Raw genomic sequence first — 19,850 nt, 5'->3', positions numbered from 1 at the left:
ACGTGGTGGAGGGGTTTGAGTGCCCGAATGATCCTAGACCTCTGTTGTCGGGGGCTTCGTGCCCCTGGTAGGGTCTCCCAGGGCAAACAGGTCCTAGGTGAGGGGGTCAAAGAGCGGTTCAGAAGCCCCTTATGAGAGACCAACAGGCCCGGTCAGAACCATGAGGCCGTCCTTCTGTGGACCCACCACCTGCAGGAGGAGCCATAAGGGGCCCAACAGCTGCCCCCACGACCCGGCAACGGAAAAGTGGAAGAAAATGGATGGATGGACAATTAGAAATCATGTCACATATTTTCAGTGATCGAGCACATTGTACAACAGGAATACATGTATTTTAAGCGCTAAATGATGCCTGACCAAAAGGGTTTAGGCTGAAGTCAAGAGTTAATATGCCTTTCCCCATTATACTCCAACGACAGTAACACAGAACACAAAGCCTACACTTCAAGAAGCGAGAATGACACAAGAAAAAGGTCATGTGTGTTTTTACGTATTAAAGAAGCTTCAGCGCAAATTCAACCTGGAAGACCTTCCTGTCTCATCACCGGCAGCTCTTCACCAGTCATCCAATCACAGTCCCATCTCAAGCCACACCCTCGCGACAGCCAATCGCTCTGCTGTTTCCCAGTTGTGCTGCGACCCTCCTCCGACCCTCCTCCGCCTGGCCTCTCCTCGGCTCTGCTCGTCGTTGTCAACTTGCTCTCCCTGGATCCTCTACCACCAACAGTGTCCAGATCCTGGGGGAAAACTCTCTCAATCATGCAATTTCAGAAAGTATTTTACTTCTCTTTCAGGTGTAGCAAAGTAAAAATAAAAAGTACTAACTAAAGCACTACACAAGCAAAGCACAGATTCTCAAAAACTTAAATTCTTTCTGACCACTTCTGCTTAACAGTAAATAAGAGACGATTTTGTCCCTGCTATGTTGCCGTAGATGTGGTGATCATCATGTTTTTTAAGCCTTTGAATAACTGCGTTTTTATGTACTGCAAATACAAAACACTTTTCCACCAGTAGTATGTGTGCTTTTTCTCCAGTACTTCGACCGCCACTGTCCAAAGTGCTCAAGCGTGTTTGTGTATAGAAACAGAACCGGTTTGAAAAACGTCCCGAGGGGAATTAAGAGCTTATTCTCCGCAGTGACACATGAAAACGTCCACTCGCATCTCTCGCTGGCGTCACACTGACACGCACAACACTGACAGGATTTTTTATGTTTCTTTTTTCCCAGCGCTCGCTTCGACGTCACGGCCCCGAAGTTGTGAAAAGCTGGTGTCGACAAATCCACCGGTGGCGGGTCAAAGGCGGAGAGAGGAGGGAGAGGACAGAGAGGGGTGACACGGGGGCACAGAAGGCACGGATTTTTACAGAAACGGGGAAGAGATGCTGCCTGTATGGACGATGGTGTTGTAAGAACTGGGTTGCGTGCAGGGAAATGTCAGGAACAGAGACAGTTAGTTTTATGCAGCCCATGCCCCCGGTTCAGTTGGAGGGCGACGCATCCAGAGCGACTTGACCTTAGGAAGTGCTTTCCTCAAAATGCCCCCCAGTGCTTGCCAGTTACGCTCCAGTATCCTTCCAGTGACCGTGTTATGTGCTCGGGGTGCATTTTTTTTAGTATGTTGCCTGTAGTTTGTTTTGAGGTATTGTAAGTAAGTAGAAAAGGTTTAAAGTTGAGGTTGTTTGGTTGTTGGGCAAGTTTTCTTGGGCCGATTTTCTTTATTGTAAACAGACCGAGGGCCGAAGCCACTGATTTTTAGCCCAAAGTAAAGTACAACACTGCAAAAATGACCATCTTAAATGAGATAAATGACTTAAAATTACTTGAATTAAAGTTCTTCTATGTTGAATTTGAGTCGGTTTGAACTAATCCACGATACAAATGCTAGCGCCAATGGAACAAGAATAAAACCCACTTGAAATCAGAAAAAAAATTGACAAAAAATCATCTGAATCAAGAGAATAACTACTACTAAAGGTTTTATCTCTTGTAAGACCAGACCAAATCTACTCAAATCTTTGATTTAATCTGTTCATTCAAGTAGATTTATGTCATTTCTTCCTTAGATTGATTATTCTTTTCCTCTTTATTCTTCCTTCAAATGCCAGTGTTGTACATATTATATGACCTAATTGGGTGTATTGACAGTGTTTCTACCTTTTTTTCCCTCCCTTTTAAGTCTAATCATGTTAAAAGTACTCTCTGATTAGTGTAATAATGTTTCTAAAAATTATCTTGAGGGCCAGAGGTGCTGTGCTGGATGGTCGGATTTGGCCCCCGGGCCTGACGTTGCCTACCCCTGTCTTAGGTCATAAAGGACACTATTATTATTACTGGAGTGGACTAAATAAGATCCAGGCTCCTCCCAGGAGGAGGGAACCTAAACTGCCAAACGACCCATTAGCCTGAACAATGGGCTAATGGGTCGTCAATACGTCGCTATAGAGCGGGGACAGCCCCTCAGTACTACCTTCTCTATTGAGACCAAGTGGTTTAATTGGGACAGTACATGACTCCCCTGTAAAAGAGATTAATATCAGTGAGACTTTCCGGGTTAAATAAACGTCAAATGAAAAAAAAAAATTAAGTTAAAGGGGCTAGATGCAAGTTAGTCATTTTATGCTCACTACTGCCACCTCAGGTCCTATGCGTAACTGCAGCTTCTATATTAAGCTTGTGCATGGCGGCAATTCGGACTCGAATGAACACCTTTTTGAGTGACAGTTGTGGTGAATATGCCTGAGCTCATTTTACACATTAAGACATGGCTTGAACATGTAGGGGGAGGAAAATACGTTAAACTCTGTATAGTCCTCTTTTAGTGGTGGGGGAAACCGGAGGAAACCTTTGCACTTGGTGTCTGTTGTTTTACAAGGATAGCTTCCTTCATTCCCCGATCGTACCGTCTCTTTTCCCTTGCTAGTATTTTAACCTCTTTGTCTTCAAAAGTGTGTTTAGAGGCTTTCAGATGGAGATGGAGCCGCCTGTGGACCAGGGACTGTTTTCCCTGCGGTGCTGTGTCATTCTTTTGAAGAGAAGTTGCTTAGTTTCACCTATGTAGTGCTCACTGCAAACTTCCTGACGCTGAATAGAGTAAACTTACTCTGTTTGATGATCGGTGTGATCATATGATAACTTGAAGTAAGTAAGTAAGAGCTTTGTTTGTCATTTTACAATGGAAATATATACAACGAAATTGAGTTCAGGTGTTGGGTTAGTCCTGAGCCGCTGCGACTGAACCGGACCAGCATGTTTCTGTGGTAGAGGAAACCGCACTGCTGCCTGCTCCTCTGAAACGATGCAGCGCCTCCTGGGTTTGTCCCTGTTTCAGAGCATGGTGTCCTGCACTGGTCAGCTCCTCCACCTCCTCTTTCCTCCTGCGCAGCTCCCTCCGCTCCACAACAGTCTTTCATCATCTTCTGGGAAGAGCGTAGAAGGCAAATATAATCCGTGTTATTCTCCAGTGAATGAACATTAGTCAGAACAGTAGTCGGGATATTTAACCTCAACCAACAAGCGATAAATGTGACAATGTTTGGGGTCCTTGCTTCTGAAATGGGGCAAATCTACGGATATTGGCAGGATTTAAGTGTGTCATAGTCTAAAAAAATCTAAAAACAAGCTGCACTATAGATGGGTCTACAGCATTCTACGTTTTCTTGAATAATTAAGAGTAAAAAGCATCTGTGATGATGATATAAAAAGGGGCTGCCTAAAGATTAAACAGAATAAATAAAAGCTAAATAGATGAAGAAGAAGAATCTGTCTGGCCTTCATTGTTTCGTTGTAAGTTCATTTTAACATTGCTCAAATCTACGTGAACGAGACATGAAACAAAGCTAAAGTCTGGTTTTCATAACAGAGCTAATGATGAAATATAAAGTAAGGGTTCATTTACCAATATGTGCCCTTTATCCTTTACGACTCTAGATAGGATTGAGCATTAAGCCTATATATATTCATAAAATATAAATGGATAAGCTCTAAAATTTTATCCCCCTCTTTCCCCGACTCATGTGCATCGTTAAAGTTATGTCCCGAGTTAAGTCCGAGCGATTAACGAAAGCTGCAGACGAGCGTTAAGAATCACTTTACCCAGACAACAGGTGCCGGCGGCGTCTACGGCAGCGCGGCGCCAAAACCATTTGTGCAACGGGAACTGTCTGCCGGGTTTCACGCAGGCGGAGAGTGACCGACCGTCCTTCTGTCATGGCTTAGTAGAAATAAAACTAATTTGAAAAATGAGGGAAAGAGGTGGCGTTTGACCGTTACACATGGAGGTCAAAATTGGACTTGCCACCATTAGGCACAAAACCAAGATGGAGGATTCGGTGAGAGCCCTTTCCACTGTGCCACTAAAGACGCCTGCTGTGTTTAAGGAGACCATCAACAATCATAACGCTGTCTCGCATTCAATGTATTTGTTTTGTTCCTGACATCAAGTTAAATCATTGTGGTCTTATTAAATGTTTTGGATTATACTGTTGCCACCACTCGGAGACACTATGGTGCCCCTCGGAGCACTTGATGCCCCTCGTAGAGTGCGTTATGAGCTTATATCAGCAAAACATGATCCTAAAGACCTGCTGGACAATGAAGATGCTAGTTTTACAGTGGGTTTTCAAAGAATGGATTTGGATGAGGATCTTGCATGTTTACCCTTCCCTCTCCCGGAACCGCCACCTTAAAGGAAGATTTCAGGATTTTTGACATAGGGCCTCATTTCCTAGTAAACCAGAGTGTTGTTGATTTCTGGAGTTTTTTTTTTTTTTTTTAATTCATGCAGTCCTTATATTTGTAGAGCTTAGCGGCGCTAGGCTAGTGCATGTCTATGGTATCAGCTAGCCTGCATTAAAAACAGTCCCGCTCCACAGTGCACCTGAGGCAAATCACTTATAACACCAGACTAACCATATAAATGTCTGTGTTGATGGAATATTTTTTTTTACTATAACTGACCTTGTATCACATGAATTACCGCATTTTGAGGGACTATTTTCTAGCAGATCACTCCGCCGCTGCGTAGCTTATACAACCACGAAGCTGATGCTGCTCAAATATAAATGCAAAACAGTTATGATTCTATTAATGATCGATGGATGGATGTATCAAACATGTTTAAATCTTATATCTTCCTGCCTTTAGTTGACATCTCCATGGAGACGAGCTGGAGACGTCCCGCCATCCAGTCAAATCTGAGGAGAGTTGTAGAGTCCACAGAATGATACCATATCTGTATTTTTTATACAGATGGGCATGTTTACAAAATTCACATTTTGCATGGTTCCAGGAGCAGCCTTAAAGGAATAGGCCACCGTTTTTACATACTGAGATATGTTCTTAGCTCACTTTAGCCGAGTTAATATATCCCCGTCTGGTCTTTGTCCGTGCGCTCTGTCACGCAAACGGAGCACATACGCAGCCTCTCCCACATGTCACATAGCTCCAAAAAAGCTCACGATAGAAGCTACCAAGCTCTTCCGTGTGTTCCCTATTTAAATAAAGTTACGTGAAGTGTTTTCATGCGAAGTATATTTACACAGAAATGTAGCATGTCGATTTTATAAGCAGATAAAAAGGGGGACTATATTGTGAGGCGTAATGATACGAGGAGCAAAACGTCCGCGCAGTAACTCCTAAAGGCTATTGACGGAAGTGAGCGGGGGAAGTCTTTAGGAGTTTCTGCGTGGACGTTTTGCTGTTAGCTTGTTACATGTGTATGTGCTCCGTTTGCATGACAGAGCGCACAGACAAAGACCAGACGGGGATATATTAACTCGGCTAAAGTGAGGTAAGAGCATATCTCGGTATGTAAAAACTGAGATATGTTCTTAACTCATTTGGAACAATAGAGGAGAGGAGGAGAAGTTTGGGTCTGCAACTTGTACACCTAAGTTATGCCTTGTACACCTTAGTTACGGCTGATATACGTTAGTTACGCCTTGTACTCCTTAGCTACGCCTTGTACACCTTAATTACGCCATTGTTATGCCTTGTAGTACTTTGATACGCCTTGTGCACCTTAGTTATGCCTTGACACTTTAGTTACGTGTGATATACCTTTTGCTTTGTACACCTTAGTTACGCCTTGTACACCTTAGTTACACCTTTGTTATGCCTTGTAATACTTTGATACGCCTTGTACACCTTAGTTATGGCTGATGTACCTTAGTTACGCCTTGTACTCCTTAGTTACACCTTGTACACCTTAGTTACGCCTTAGTTATGCCTTGTACACCTTAGTTACGGCTGATATACCTTAGTTACACCTCGTACTCCTTAGTTACGCCTTGTACACCTCAGTTACGCCTTAGTTACACCTTGAAGTACTTTGTTGCACCATAGATACGCCTTGTACTCCTTAGTTACGCCCTGTACACCTTAGTTACGGCTGATATACCCCTTGTACACCTTAGCTATGATTTCGTTATGCCTTGTAGTACTTTGTTACACACATCTTTGTTACACCGTAGCTACTTCCATTTGAATGTCTGACGGCTAATGCTAACGGCTACAGGGAAAATACAGCGAACAGGCTACAAATCTTCCCGGAGCAGCAGAGCCATATCTGTTTCCACGGTGTCGCGTACTTGGTCTGCCTTGAAATGATTGGTGGCCACACTTTTTTTTCTTGAGTGCACATTTTGAGCATTTCCGCCCTTTAACAACATTTTAACAGCCCCTTATCAGTCAAGCGTATGATAATTTGTGTGTTATTTGCACACGGCCAAATGAATATGTAAATCGGCGGAGAGTGAATCCCCTGTGATGTTGGGAATATGGAAATGCTGGTTACACTCTTAATCACAAGACTGGCTGAATTAATGGGCTGGACTATGCTAATGTGATGCATAGGGGAGAGCGGCGCGTTAAGACGTAAGCAAGGGTGCAGATATATGGGGGAAATGAGGAAATTAGATGCAAATACAGCCTATTTTACTGCACAATACATGACTAAATGATCATTGCCCCGATAATAGACACTTGAGGCATGCGCACTTCCTGTTTCTTGTCACCCAGGTGAACGACAAGCAGGAATGTACCCGTGATTTTAGTTACCAATAACAATAAGATGATGAGACTAAAACTTAAATTAAAAGTTGTTTACAAGACTAAAACTATGACTAAAATCTACAGGTATTTTTCGTCAACTAAAATGTGACTAAATCTCAATTCACTGCCAAAGTCACTGATCTGTGCTTTATTCATGTGGAAGAAAAAAACGTTGATGAAATATGATTTTTAAGTATCATGATTGCAAAGTCGACCAAATTTACAAGCAATTTTAGACTAAAACTAGACTAAATTTTAAAGGGGCTAGATAGATACAGACGGCATCTCTGGAATCGCCCATATATGGTCATTTTTGTAAACAGTTAAGGGGGAAAACAATTTTGAAAAAATGTAAATTTTCTCTAATTATTCAAACACTACTGTAACAAATGCTGAATTATGAACATAGTTTTTACTAAATAAAGATACAAAGACATGGGGAGGAGCAAAGTGGTTCAACAGCCCATAAATACATGAATAACGGAGAATGCTAACTTGATGCTACATGTTAGCATCGGGCTAATGCTAACGGTTAGCTAGCGCTAGCTACAACTGCCGTTTTTTCACTTCTACTGAACAATCTGTTGCGACAAAATATCCATATGGGCCCGATTTACACTTGACTTTATTTATGTGTGATAAATATGTTGATATTCCACCAGAAAATGGCTAAAAAGAGGGAAAATTGTGTTTCTCTAAAGATTCTATTTTCCCCCTCGGCGAAGCCACGCCCCCTTCTATGACGAGATGCCGTCTGTATCTATGCAAGTTGGCCATTTTACACTCACTACTGCCACCCCAGGTCAGTAGTTTAAGGTCTGAGCTCATTCTACACATAGGGCATGGCTGGAACATATAGAGGGAGGAAAATACTTCGTTTTAACATTTTTAAACTCCGTATAGTCCCTTTAAATTGAAGCTAATTATTTGACTAAATCTTGACTAAAACAAAATGACATTTTCGTTGAAAGACTAAAACTAAATATAAACAGAGTCCAGATCTAATCCCCATTGAGATTCTTTGGGACGTGCTGGTGAAGGCTTCGCACAGTGGTCACACTTCCCCCCAATACAAGACCATGGTCAAAAATGAATGCAACCCTGGATCTTTTAGCATTGCAGAAGCTTATTGAAACAACGCTACAGTTAATCCGTTCTGTAATCAAAGCTAAAGGCCGACCAAATAAATATGAGAGCTTTTTTTGGTCAGACAGTGTATAAACCTCCATCCATCCATTTTCTTCCACTTTTACGTTTCCGGGTCATGGGGCAGCTGTTTTTAACCTGTTTTGCAAAAATGACAATGCAACATCTTCTAATAATGCTTGACTCAGTCATAGAGTTTTATTTTGTAGAAAGCAGTTGCTTCGTTTGATGTTTACTTGTCGTTTATGTTCGATCTCAGATGGTGCTTTAGCTCCTTTCTTCTTTACAGCCGTTGTCAATCAGTCAAGCCCATAATGACAAGTCATTGATGAACCGATTCATCTTGAACACCCCTCGTGTAGACCTGCCCAAAGGTAATAAAAATACAATATTTATATAAATAGATATTTGCAAACAATGAACCCTTGTTTTCTTCTCGTTATTTAACCAGAACAATCTTTGAGATTTATCTGTTTATTCAGGGAAAGTGAAACACCCAAGAGAGAAACCTTCTGTATATGTTCCAGACACCGCAGCAGCTGGAGGAAACCTTCACAGACACATGGACAAGAACATCCCATATGGCGGCCGGTGGTGTTTGAGTGACGTGAATCATTAAAAAACAAGACAGACCATATTTACAGTGGGTCAGGTGATGGTGACAGAAATGATCTACTACAGGGGTTGGCAAGTTTGCTCAGTGGAGGGCCGGACAAAAAGGCCAAATGCGGACCTGCCAATTGAGGCAATTGAAGTAAAGCATCACTTTCTTCTTCATCACTTTTTTTTTTTATGTTAAAAGTCGGTTTGAACCAATCTAAGATCAAATAAAAACGTTTATGCCAATGGAACAAATAGAAATCCCACTGGAAATCAGACAAATTAACTTTTACTGTAAAAAATGATTTATTCTTCACGTGAAATTATACAAAATAATCTGAATGAAGAAAAAAAAATGTTCCATTGGCAAGAATAGGTTGAATCTCCTCTAAGGCCAGACCAAATCTACTCAAACTTTCTACTCAAGTAGATTTAAGTCATTTCTTCCTTTAGATGATTCTTCTTTTAGGATTATGGCCTAAAAGGGGGCTCTGCTAAGACATGTTAAGGAATTGACAGTATTTTCCACATTACTAGAGTACTTTTTTACTATTTTGATCTCTGACTTGGGTCATAATATTTCTCAAAATCATCTCGAATGCCAGAGTTTGATGATTGAGGACTGGTTTTGGCCCCCGGACCTGACGTTGCCTACCCCTGATCTACTACATCTTATTATTATGCTGCAATAATTACAACATAATAATTTGCTAATTGCACCAACTCAGATTGAGAGTTTGATCAAGTCTCTCCCTCGCTGTTTATTTTTGCTCCTTTTCTTACCAAAGATGCAGCAAAGGATTCACGACAATTTCTGGCACAGTTGTGTAATCATAAGGGTGCCTAGTGTATTTCACAGACACCAAAAAACAGTTCACGCCGACATGACTCGAGCCGTGGCGTTCGTCCTGTCGTTAAAATGCGGTAACTTTCCCGGCGTGTTGCAGAATGACATTAGGTAAGGCGGCTGTAACTCTTGCTGCAGCCATCTACTTAGCATTCGAAGCCCAAATCAAGGCGCAGTGATAAGGCCTGTCGCAGCGGCAACAGTTGCCATGGGAAACCTGAGGCAGGATGCTGAGGAGAAGGAGGGGGCGCGGGGAAGCGTCTGGGGAGAGGGAGAGGGGGGCACAGCACCATAGAGGAGGCCGAGGGGAGAGACTTTGCTCGATAGGGGACGATGCGTGGACCTGATTTGTGAAAAAAGGGAGTATCAGGTGACGGCAGCTTCTTGTTGAGTGTCAGAAATTATCATTATGAATATGCTAAGTTTCTAATTTTCGTTTATAATGGGAAAACAGACCTCGTCACTATTCTAAATGTTCAAATTCAAAGTGATGTGTCTCAGATGGGGAGCTGATTGTGATTTACTTTATTCAAAACAAATTAGCCTAAAATTGTTCAGTAGAAACGATAAGTGGCACTTGTTGCTAACGTTAGCATCTGTAGCATGAAGCTAACGTTAGCTTCCTGGTTAGCATTGTCAGTGTTTCACATATTTATGGGCTGTTAAATCACTTTGCTCCACTCCATGTATCTGGATCTTTATTTAGTGGAACAATATGTTCACAACTCAGCATTTGTTATTAGACTTATGACAGAGTAATGGGAGAATGTTTAGTGCTTCCCCTGATGCTTTTTATGTTGATATTCTTTGACTGATATTGATTATTGATCTGAACCCATCAGACCTCGGAAACGAAGCAGGAAGGGCCTGGATGGGAGACCGTTTGGGAGCACCAGGAAGCCTGGGCGAATGTAGTGAGTGAGTGAGGTGGAGACAGTGGTCGGAGGGGCCGATTGAGCAGATTGACAATTGACTTTTATATACCTACCTCAGGGCAGCTGTGGCTAGAATAGTAGCTTATACCACCACCAAGTATGGCGTTAATGAATAGTGCAATGTAAAGCGTCCAGAAAAGCGCTACATAAAACCAATGCATTATTATTATTATTATTATTTTTGCCATCTCAAACGGCACATATTTGAAATACATCTCTCTTTCAATATATAAATGTATATATTACAAAATTTTGATCATGTAGGTGTGTTATGGATAGTTGTTATGTGTTCTAGGAGTCTAGGTTTAAGACAGCAGGAACATTAGATTGAAAGAACAGTTCAATTACATTTTGTGGTTTGTTGCTACACTGAGATGTCCAAAATCCTACACTGAGATGTCCAAAATCAGCATATTTTATACCATAATCTGGTCCAATCTGAGTAAAAAGGTATATTTTTTCCTAAAAGATCTCCATGTTTGCTATGTACATACCCACTCATCTCATAAACTTTTGAAGAAGATCATTTTTACACATCGACGATGAAGAACCAAACTAGAACATACTAATTAATTATCGTTGGACATGTGACCTGCCTCACATCTTCATGCAGGACGATATCGCTGTGATTTTAAAGCACAGATAAAGCCCGAAAGGCCGTGGGACGTGAGTGACAAGAGCGGCGGAGCCTCCGAGAGGAGCTGATGATGGCTGCGTGTGATGAACGACGCTGTGACGCAGGTGGGTTCGGTTTGAAGAGAGGGAGAGAGAGACACAGCGCATCGCCATGGAAACGAGGTGTTGACTTAGCGCGGTTTCGATATTCCAGTGACGTGACGCAGGGAGAGAAAGGGAGGCACATTCGGACATATGGGCACTGAGAGGTGAGGAAAGCAGGCATGGCCGAAGGTGAAGAAGAGGAGAGAGTGACGCAGAGACGGTGGCTCTGATGTGGAGCTCGTGAAAAAGTGAAGATCTTCCTACAGGTTATGTCACCCCAAGCCATGACCCTTATTAAACTTTTCATTTCAGTTTATGCCATGCTAAACCTGTATCAAAGTCACACCATTCAGCAATTCACTGACTAAATAGAATAAGTGTTTTTTTAGACCTTTAGCGGGACATCTCCAGCTCGTCTCCATGGAGATGTAAAATGGACTTAGCTTATATAGTTACCGACGGCATCTCTGGAATCGCCCAGTTAAGGGGAAAACACTTTGGAAAAAATGTTTATTAGTTATTCAAAAACTACTGTAACAAACCCTGAATTATGGATATAGTTTTCTACTAAATAATGATACAAAGACATGGGGAGGAGCAAAGTGGTTCAACAGCCCATAAATACATGAATAACAGAGAATGCTAACTTGATGCTACATGTTAGCATCGGGCTAATGCTAACGGTTAGCTAGCGCTTGCTACAACTGCCGTTTTTTCACTTCTACTGAACAATCTGTTGTGACAAAATATCCATATGGGCCCGATTTACACTTGACTTTATTTGTATGTGATAAATAAGTTGATATTCCGCCAGAAATGGCTAAAAAGAGTGGAGAATTGTGTTTCTCTAAAGATTCTATTTTCCCCCTTGGCGAAATGATGGGATGCCGTCTGTATCTATAGAGCTTTTCTACCTTCCTTAGGCTCAAACAGCTTTGCAGCAAGGAACCAGTCACCCATTCACTCTCCCATTCATACACCAGTGTACACAGACACTGGAGTCAAGGAGGGTTAAGTGTCTTGCCCAAGGACACAATGACAGAGGGAACATTGGGGAGTTGGGAATCCAAACCCCGATCTTCCGATCACGAGACGACCGACTACCAACTGCACCACCGTCGCCATGCTGTGGAGGTGTCGAACACTAAACATCCATTGTTTGATTACCCACTGCAATAATAGCTTTGAGGGTGTGGAGTTGGTCATTCGGAGCATGTTTTGTGATCAGGGCAACAGTATAGTCCAAAATGTTAACGTTTAAATGGTTTATTATTGAGTTACATGTAATAAGCCTAAACTCAGCCCCTGTGTTTCAGTGGTGGAAGAAGGACGTCATTTTCTCTTAAAGGCACTGCCTGTTTGTTTTTTTCTAGTAAATGAATAGAATTAGTTTTGTCCTCCTCTAGTACATTGTAAACGCAGACATTTCTGGCTTCTATCAGTTTCATGAACTTGCAGGCTAGTTTTTTTTAACATTTCTGTTAAAGTGATTGTGGTCATATCGCCTTTGCGATGCCCAATCCCGTCAGACCTTGGAAGCTAAGCAGGGAAGGGCCTGGTCTGTACTTGGATGGGAGACCGTTTGGTAACACCAGGAAGCCGAGCGAATGTGGTGAGTGAGTGAGTGGTTGGTGGTGGTCGGAGGGGCCGATGGCTCAGACTGGTTGCCTTGCTTCCGTCAGTCTACCCCAGGGCAGCTGTGGCTACAACAGTAGCTTACCACCACCGGGTAGGAGTGAATGAATAATGCAATGTAAAGCGTCTTTGAGTGTCCAGAAAAGCGCTATATAAAACCGATGCATTATTATTATTATTATTAAAGTTTTTGTGACTTGTTAAATGTGCCTGTAAAGTCGCCCCTGTGAACCGTCGGGAGGCAACAAATATGTTAGGAAAGTCAGGAATGATTTTGGATCACAACAATATTTTAATTTAGTGGCTTCCTATAGTGCAGTTATGTCAAGCTGGCGGCCCACGGGCCAAATCCGGCACGCGAGATGATTTAATCTGGCCCCTGACTTGTAGAGCACAAATTATAGAGCAATACAAGTTTAACACATTATTATTTATTTTAGCCCTGTCGGACTTTTATTTTAAAATCACAGCTCATTATTATTCATTTATTGGAAACACGTTTTCCTAATAGTATTTTCATGTTGACATTATATGTGGCCCGCGACCCAAATGAGTTTGACACCTCTGCTATAGTGACTTTAAGTAAAAGTACAGATACAGAACAAACCAATTCACTTAAAGTAAAAGTGTCAAAGGAAAAAACTGCAAAAGTAAAAGTATTGTATTTTATAAGTAAACAGTATGTATGTTGTTATATAACAAGGTCGAAATCAGGTGAAACGTCAGAGTCTGAATGAGCTGCTGGTGATTTCTGACCTTATTATTCTGTTTCTGTGTAGAAATACTTCACTGCCCCTTCAGATTCACCCGCGGCACAAAGAGGTCACTGTGAAAATAAACGCATTTACACCTCATTCAAAATAATTTAACATTTAATCCCATTCAGTCCACGGTGAAATTCATTCAATTCGAAATGTAAAAGTAAAAGAATGCTCATAAATGTTATGTACACCAAATTTGCAATACTTTCTGCTTTGTTACTTTCACTGCTGTGTTTAAAACAAACTCGGGACATGTTTTCCTACTTTTCCCGCAGCTAAATATTCCAAGAAATATTCCCTAAGGCTTTCCCACTGAAAATGTTTCCGTGAACCTCTTTTTGATCCCGACGCCTCAGCTGAAAACCACTGTGCTGATTTCGAGGATGGCTTTGCTCTGACAGGTTTTGTAATCTACATTCTTCAGCCTCTCGGAGGATTTGGAAAAAAACATGATCCACCTCCAGTGTCTCCTTTCTTTGAAGCTACAGGCATTCAGCTCTTGATTTTCAGATGCACTACGTGGCCAAATACAAACAAAAAAGGTCATTGCACACCAGTTTAGTTTCGATAAGCTTCTGCAATGTCACAACATTCATTTAAGGCCAGTGTTAGGTATTACATTCATTTTTTACAAAGATCTTATACTGAGTCAGACCACTGTGCAAATGCATATCCCAAAGATTGTCAATGGAGGCGGCGATGGTGGCGCAGTTGGAAGGTCATGGGTTCCAGTGTCTGCGTACACTGGTGTATGAATGAGAGATTGAATGGGTGACTGGTTCCTTACTGTAAAGTGCTTTTGGCCTGATAAAGGTAGAAAAGCGCTAATAAGTTGAGTCCATTTACCATTCGTTTTGGCGTAACTTCTTATACACCAAGCTACTTTACAGGTCCGGACTAGCCATTGTAGCCTGCCTGGCCTGCCAAACTACATGCTTTTTCATGGATATTTCAAAGACATGTAGTCTGGGAGACGAGCATGATCCCAACGATTTCTCGGTGGGCGTGATCAGCCAATCAGAGCAACACTAGATATGTCGCAGCAACAAGCAGCAGGAGGCTTTTCCAAAAACGTCCTTATTTACGAGAAGCGCTTCAAACGCTGTTTCTTGCTCCGGTTTTAGGGATTTAAAACAGACAAAAGAGCAGAAGAAAACATTGCATCACTTGCCGCACATGCCATCTCTATTGTTTTGGTAGAGTGTGGTGACGGCTTCCGCCTCTTGGGGGAATGAAGTCCCGCCTCTTGGTGTGTCATTGGACCGATGTGGGTAAAATCGTGAAATGATAGGCTGCGAGGAGCTGTCCAGACGGTTCTTCTTTTGAACAGAAAGGAGGAGTGTCTGGCAGGCCAGGCAACCTACTTACTGCGTTTTGTGCAAGGGTCTGGACTTTCACAATTGAGCTCCGTTATCAGGTGGGAGGGGTGAACTCCTTTGAAACGATTGGATCTGATTTTCGCTTGCGTTTGATCGTGAAGTATATAATGCGCCCGAGCAGCTATCATAACTCTATCATAACTATCATAGCTCTGTCATAACTCTATCATAACTATCATAACTCTATCATAACTATCATAGCTCTATCATAACTCTATCATAACTATCATAGCTCTATCATATCTCTATCATAACTATCATAGCTCTATCATATCTCTATCATAACTATCATAACTCTATCATAGCTCTATCATAGCTCTATCATAGCTCTATCATAACTCTATCATAGCTCTATCATAACTCTATCATAGCTCTATCATAACTATCATAACTCTATCATAACTTTATCATAACTATCATAGCTCTATCATAGCTCTATCATAACTATCATAGCTCTATCATAACTCTATCATAACTCTATCATAACTCCATCATAACTCTATCATAACTCTATCATAACTCCATCATAACTCTATCATAACTCTATCATAGCTCTATCATAACTATCATAGCTCTATCATAACTCTATCATAACTCTATCATAACTCTATCATAACTCTATCATAACTCTATCATAACTATCATAACTCTATTATAACTCTATCATAACTCTTGGGAACATTCCTTGCATATTCCAAGGCTTCAATTTTAATTTCTGGATATTTGGGAGCCGAGCCAGGACGGATTGAAGAGCTTCCATTACTTTCGTATCCGCCGCCATTGCTAAACTACAACCCGCAAATCGGCGCAAATGTTTGATGTCACCGACAAGCCCCGCCTCCCCCGCTCGCTGAATGGTAGGTAGAAAGTCAAAATATCTCACGCAGCCACTGAGATCAGGCCCAGACGTACATGTAGGGAAGTAATAATTGACCGGAGTTTACAGATGGCTAAGGCCAGGATAGGTCCGGACAGTTGAAAGATCCATAGACGAACGCAGCAAAACCAGGATGTAACTAAGGATGAGATCAGCTGACGACCTGAACATCCTGAATGACCAGGTCAATGGATTTCTTCTTCCCTGACGGCACAGGCATATTCAAAGATGACAATGCTAGGGTTCATCCCACTCACATTATGAAATACTTGGCTCAGGATTATGAGACTTCATTTTCACCCCATCGGCCGGCACAGAGTCCACATTCTAACCCCACTGAGAATCTTTGGGATGTGCTGGAAAAGGCTTTGCGCAGTTGTCTCATTAATCTCATTGAGATAAAAATTCTCTTTTAGAGAGTGCCCTGGGATTCACCCGTCATCAATACAACATCTTGGTGAAAAATTCATGCAACACTGGATCTTTCATCATGGCAGAAGCTTATTGAAACAATGCCACCGTGGAAGTGTGCTGTAATCAAAGCGGTCCAACAAAACATTAGAGCGTGTGACGTTTTTTTGACATGTAGAGATGGGTCCCTGGGGGCTGCACTGAAGTCGCCCACTTCTCCTGACAGTTGCCCCAGCGGAATCGAAAGATGGGGCAAATGCGGAGAACAGATTTCCCTACAGGAAAGTGATGACTTTTTTGAGGGGTTCAGGCAGTGCATTTAAAGGAACAGGCCACAGTTTTTCCATACTGAGATATGTTCTTACCCGAGCTTAGACGAGTTGATGCGTAACTGTCTGGTCTTTGTGCGTGCGCTCAGTCACGGAAATGTTGTTTTAGCATTTAGCCTCTCCCAGCATAACATAGGAGTACTTCGACATCCGCGCAGTTATATCACTTTACTATTTAAATATGGAAAACATGGAACAGCATGGTAGCTTCTAACTTCACCCCAGTCTGGAGCTATACCTTTGCTGGGAGAGGCTAAACGCTAACAACATTGCGTGACTAAGCGCACGCACAAAGACCAGACAGTTACGCATCAACTCGTCTAAGCTCAGGTAAGAACATATCTCAGTATGTAAAAACGGTTGCCTGTTCCTTTAATACAAAGCTTCATTGGCTATGAAAAAAAAGATAATTCATGTCAGCAAAAGCATTGCTAAGCGGCGTGGCCATACCGCCTTTGCTCTGCCCAATCTCGTCAGACCTTGGAAACCAAGCAGGGAAGGGCCTGGTCGGTACTTGGATGTGAGACCGTTTGGGAAACACCAGGAAGCCTAGCAAATATAATATGTGAGTTAGTGGTTGGTGGTGGTCGGAGGGGCCGATGGTGCAGACTGGCTGCCTCGCTTCTGTCAGTCTACCCCAGGGCAGCCTTGGCTACAATACTAGCTTACCACCACCAAGTATGGAGTGGATGTAAAGCATCTCTGAGTGTCCAGAAAAGCGCTACATAAAACCAATGCATTATTATAATTATTAAAGAAACAAAGTAAATGTAATATTTTGGTGGTGTCAGGTGTTTAAAAAGATGACATCATCACTCTACTTAACCCCCCACGAGCCCCTGCACAGCCTGAGATCCTCAGACAGGCCTCTGTTAGCTGTTCCAAGGTCGAACCTCCAGATGAAGGGCGATTGGGCATTTCTAGTCCGCGCGCCTCGGCTTTGCGCCTCGAGCTGCCTGTGAGATAAGGCTGGAACCATCAGTATCTTCTGCTAAATCATGTCTTAAAACTCACTTTTATAGATAGGCCTTTTTATAATGTTTTTATTTGTGTGAACTCAAGATTATCTTGATGCGTCTGCTCCCTGAACCACTCTTTTGCAATTTAAACCTGATAAATTGTGGCTTAGCTATGTTGGAATATGCCCGTGCCATCAGGTCCTTTATTTTTGAATATCTCCAAACAAATAAAAGCATTGTTGGTTCCTATCTGATTTGTTGTTGCTGTTTATTTCTGTTTTAAGTTTTATAAAAGCTTGTGAAGAAGCAATTTGATACAAACCTCATATATTCTGCAGTGTGGGTAGTACCAAAACATTGTTCTAATCTTTTCATACCTGCTTCACAGCCAAATGCTAAAGTGACGAGACAAACAGATTAAAGGCGTGAATTTAAATTGAACAAATAAAAACTGGAGTCATGAAGTTTTTTTCCACAGATTTCCACTGCCATTTTATGTGCCAGGTTTTTTAATGTTCAAAGTGACCTCTGCTAACAGAACATCTCTCATATGATAACCAGTGTAATCAGCTAATCAGAGTAACAATAACAATTACAATAAAGGTAACACTTGATTTGCAAAATAAAAGTGGAAAAAAAAATCAAAACTAGATAAAAACCCAAAATGGAAAATAAAAACACACTTAGAGTAGTTTTATTTTTTTTTCTTCAAAAGTGATCTATAAGTTTCTATATTTTTTTCATTAACTCGTCTTTAGAATAAAAAATATTCACTTATACTGCACTTTGAGTCTCTCTCTGAAAACAAACTCAGCTTACCTTTTGTCAAAACGGCAATGTCTTTACTTCCTCCCCGCAGCCGAGGCGCACACGAAAAAACACGGAAATACAGTTGTGAAATAATCCTCTGTCAATGAGCAGTCAAAAAAGTTTTTCTTCTGAACCCAAATTTCAGGACGATGAGGACAGAGGAAGCCATTTTGAATTTTATTTCCCTTTTTGATGTGTGTGGAGTTTCGATAGCATCCTTTAGCCCGACGAGGTCCATTGCTGTAACGGCGAGATCCTATAAATCCGTCTCCAAAACAGTGGAAAGAGGCTTTTCCAGTCATTCACAGGCACTAGTGTTCACAATAGCAGCTATGCTAACGCTAATAGCGATACTGGAGCTTTGCCGCGCTCTCCGGGTTTCAGATTTGATTTGACGGCCAGCCCCCTGTAGCGCTGTTAGCTTCACACGTGCTATCATCAACGCTAGCAGAGCAACATCCTGTTTCAAGCATTTCACAATCCGCAATTGCATTTCTTTCCTTGTCCACAGCAGACGAAAAACATTTTGCATGGCTACAAAATAGAACAAAATACTCTCACTCCCGTACGTATACATGTATATATCCCGTATTTTTTGTTACAGCTTAGCTCCGCAATTCCACGAAAATACTGTATGTCTTTAGCAGCACAGTCAGAGCGGCCATCTTGAAAAATCGCAAAGGCGGGCCACCACAATAATCTCTCTTTTTTTATATATATATTCTTTAAGTGTCCCCAAAGCTCAATAAAGATTTTTTTTTTCTGTTTTATAATTTACTTCTTTGAGTGAAAATATATTTACGGTATATATAATATGTACTTTATGTCCTTTGTCACAATATAGCTCTCCTTTGTCCATTGCACTTTCCTTCAAAAGAGACGGTAGCCACAAAATGGGTGAAAAAGGTTTGAAAAAATGATTTGTTGTCCCGTGTTTCTATGGAAATATTAATCCAGGTTAGAAATGCTTTCCCAATAGGCTCCCAAAAAGCATCATTTGTTATTCGTCGCCGCTGCCAAATCCGTCACAGCTAAGCGATAGGCTGTTAAAGTCTCTCTCTCCACGTATATATACACGCCGAGTGGATATATTGTAATTCAGATTGCGTCGCTCATTGCTTTTTCCATTTTATTGTGGCCACAGATGACAAAAATTGGCTCGGTTTTTCATCCGACTTTGGCAGAACAGTGATTGCAACAGATTGTACATGTAACTGAATGATTGTGGCGTTTACATAATATCCAAGCTGCGATGCCATCCATTGATATTGTACTGTGTTCCTCCCTCTTCCGAGCCACTTGTTCCCATCGTCGATTTGGTGACGGGGAAAAAAGTACAATCTATTTCAACGACAGTAGGCAACAATCATCATCCGCTTCCCGAAAC

This window comes from Gobius niger (assembly GCF_951799975.1).
Source record: "Gobius niger genome assembly, chromosome: 10".
Classification (NCBI taxonomy): domain Eukaryota; kingdom Metazoa; phylum Chordata; class Actinopteri; order Gobiiformes; family Gobiidae; genus Gobius; species Gobius niger.
This window is presented reverse-complemented; position numbering follows the sequence as displayed.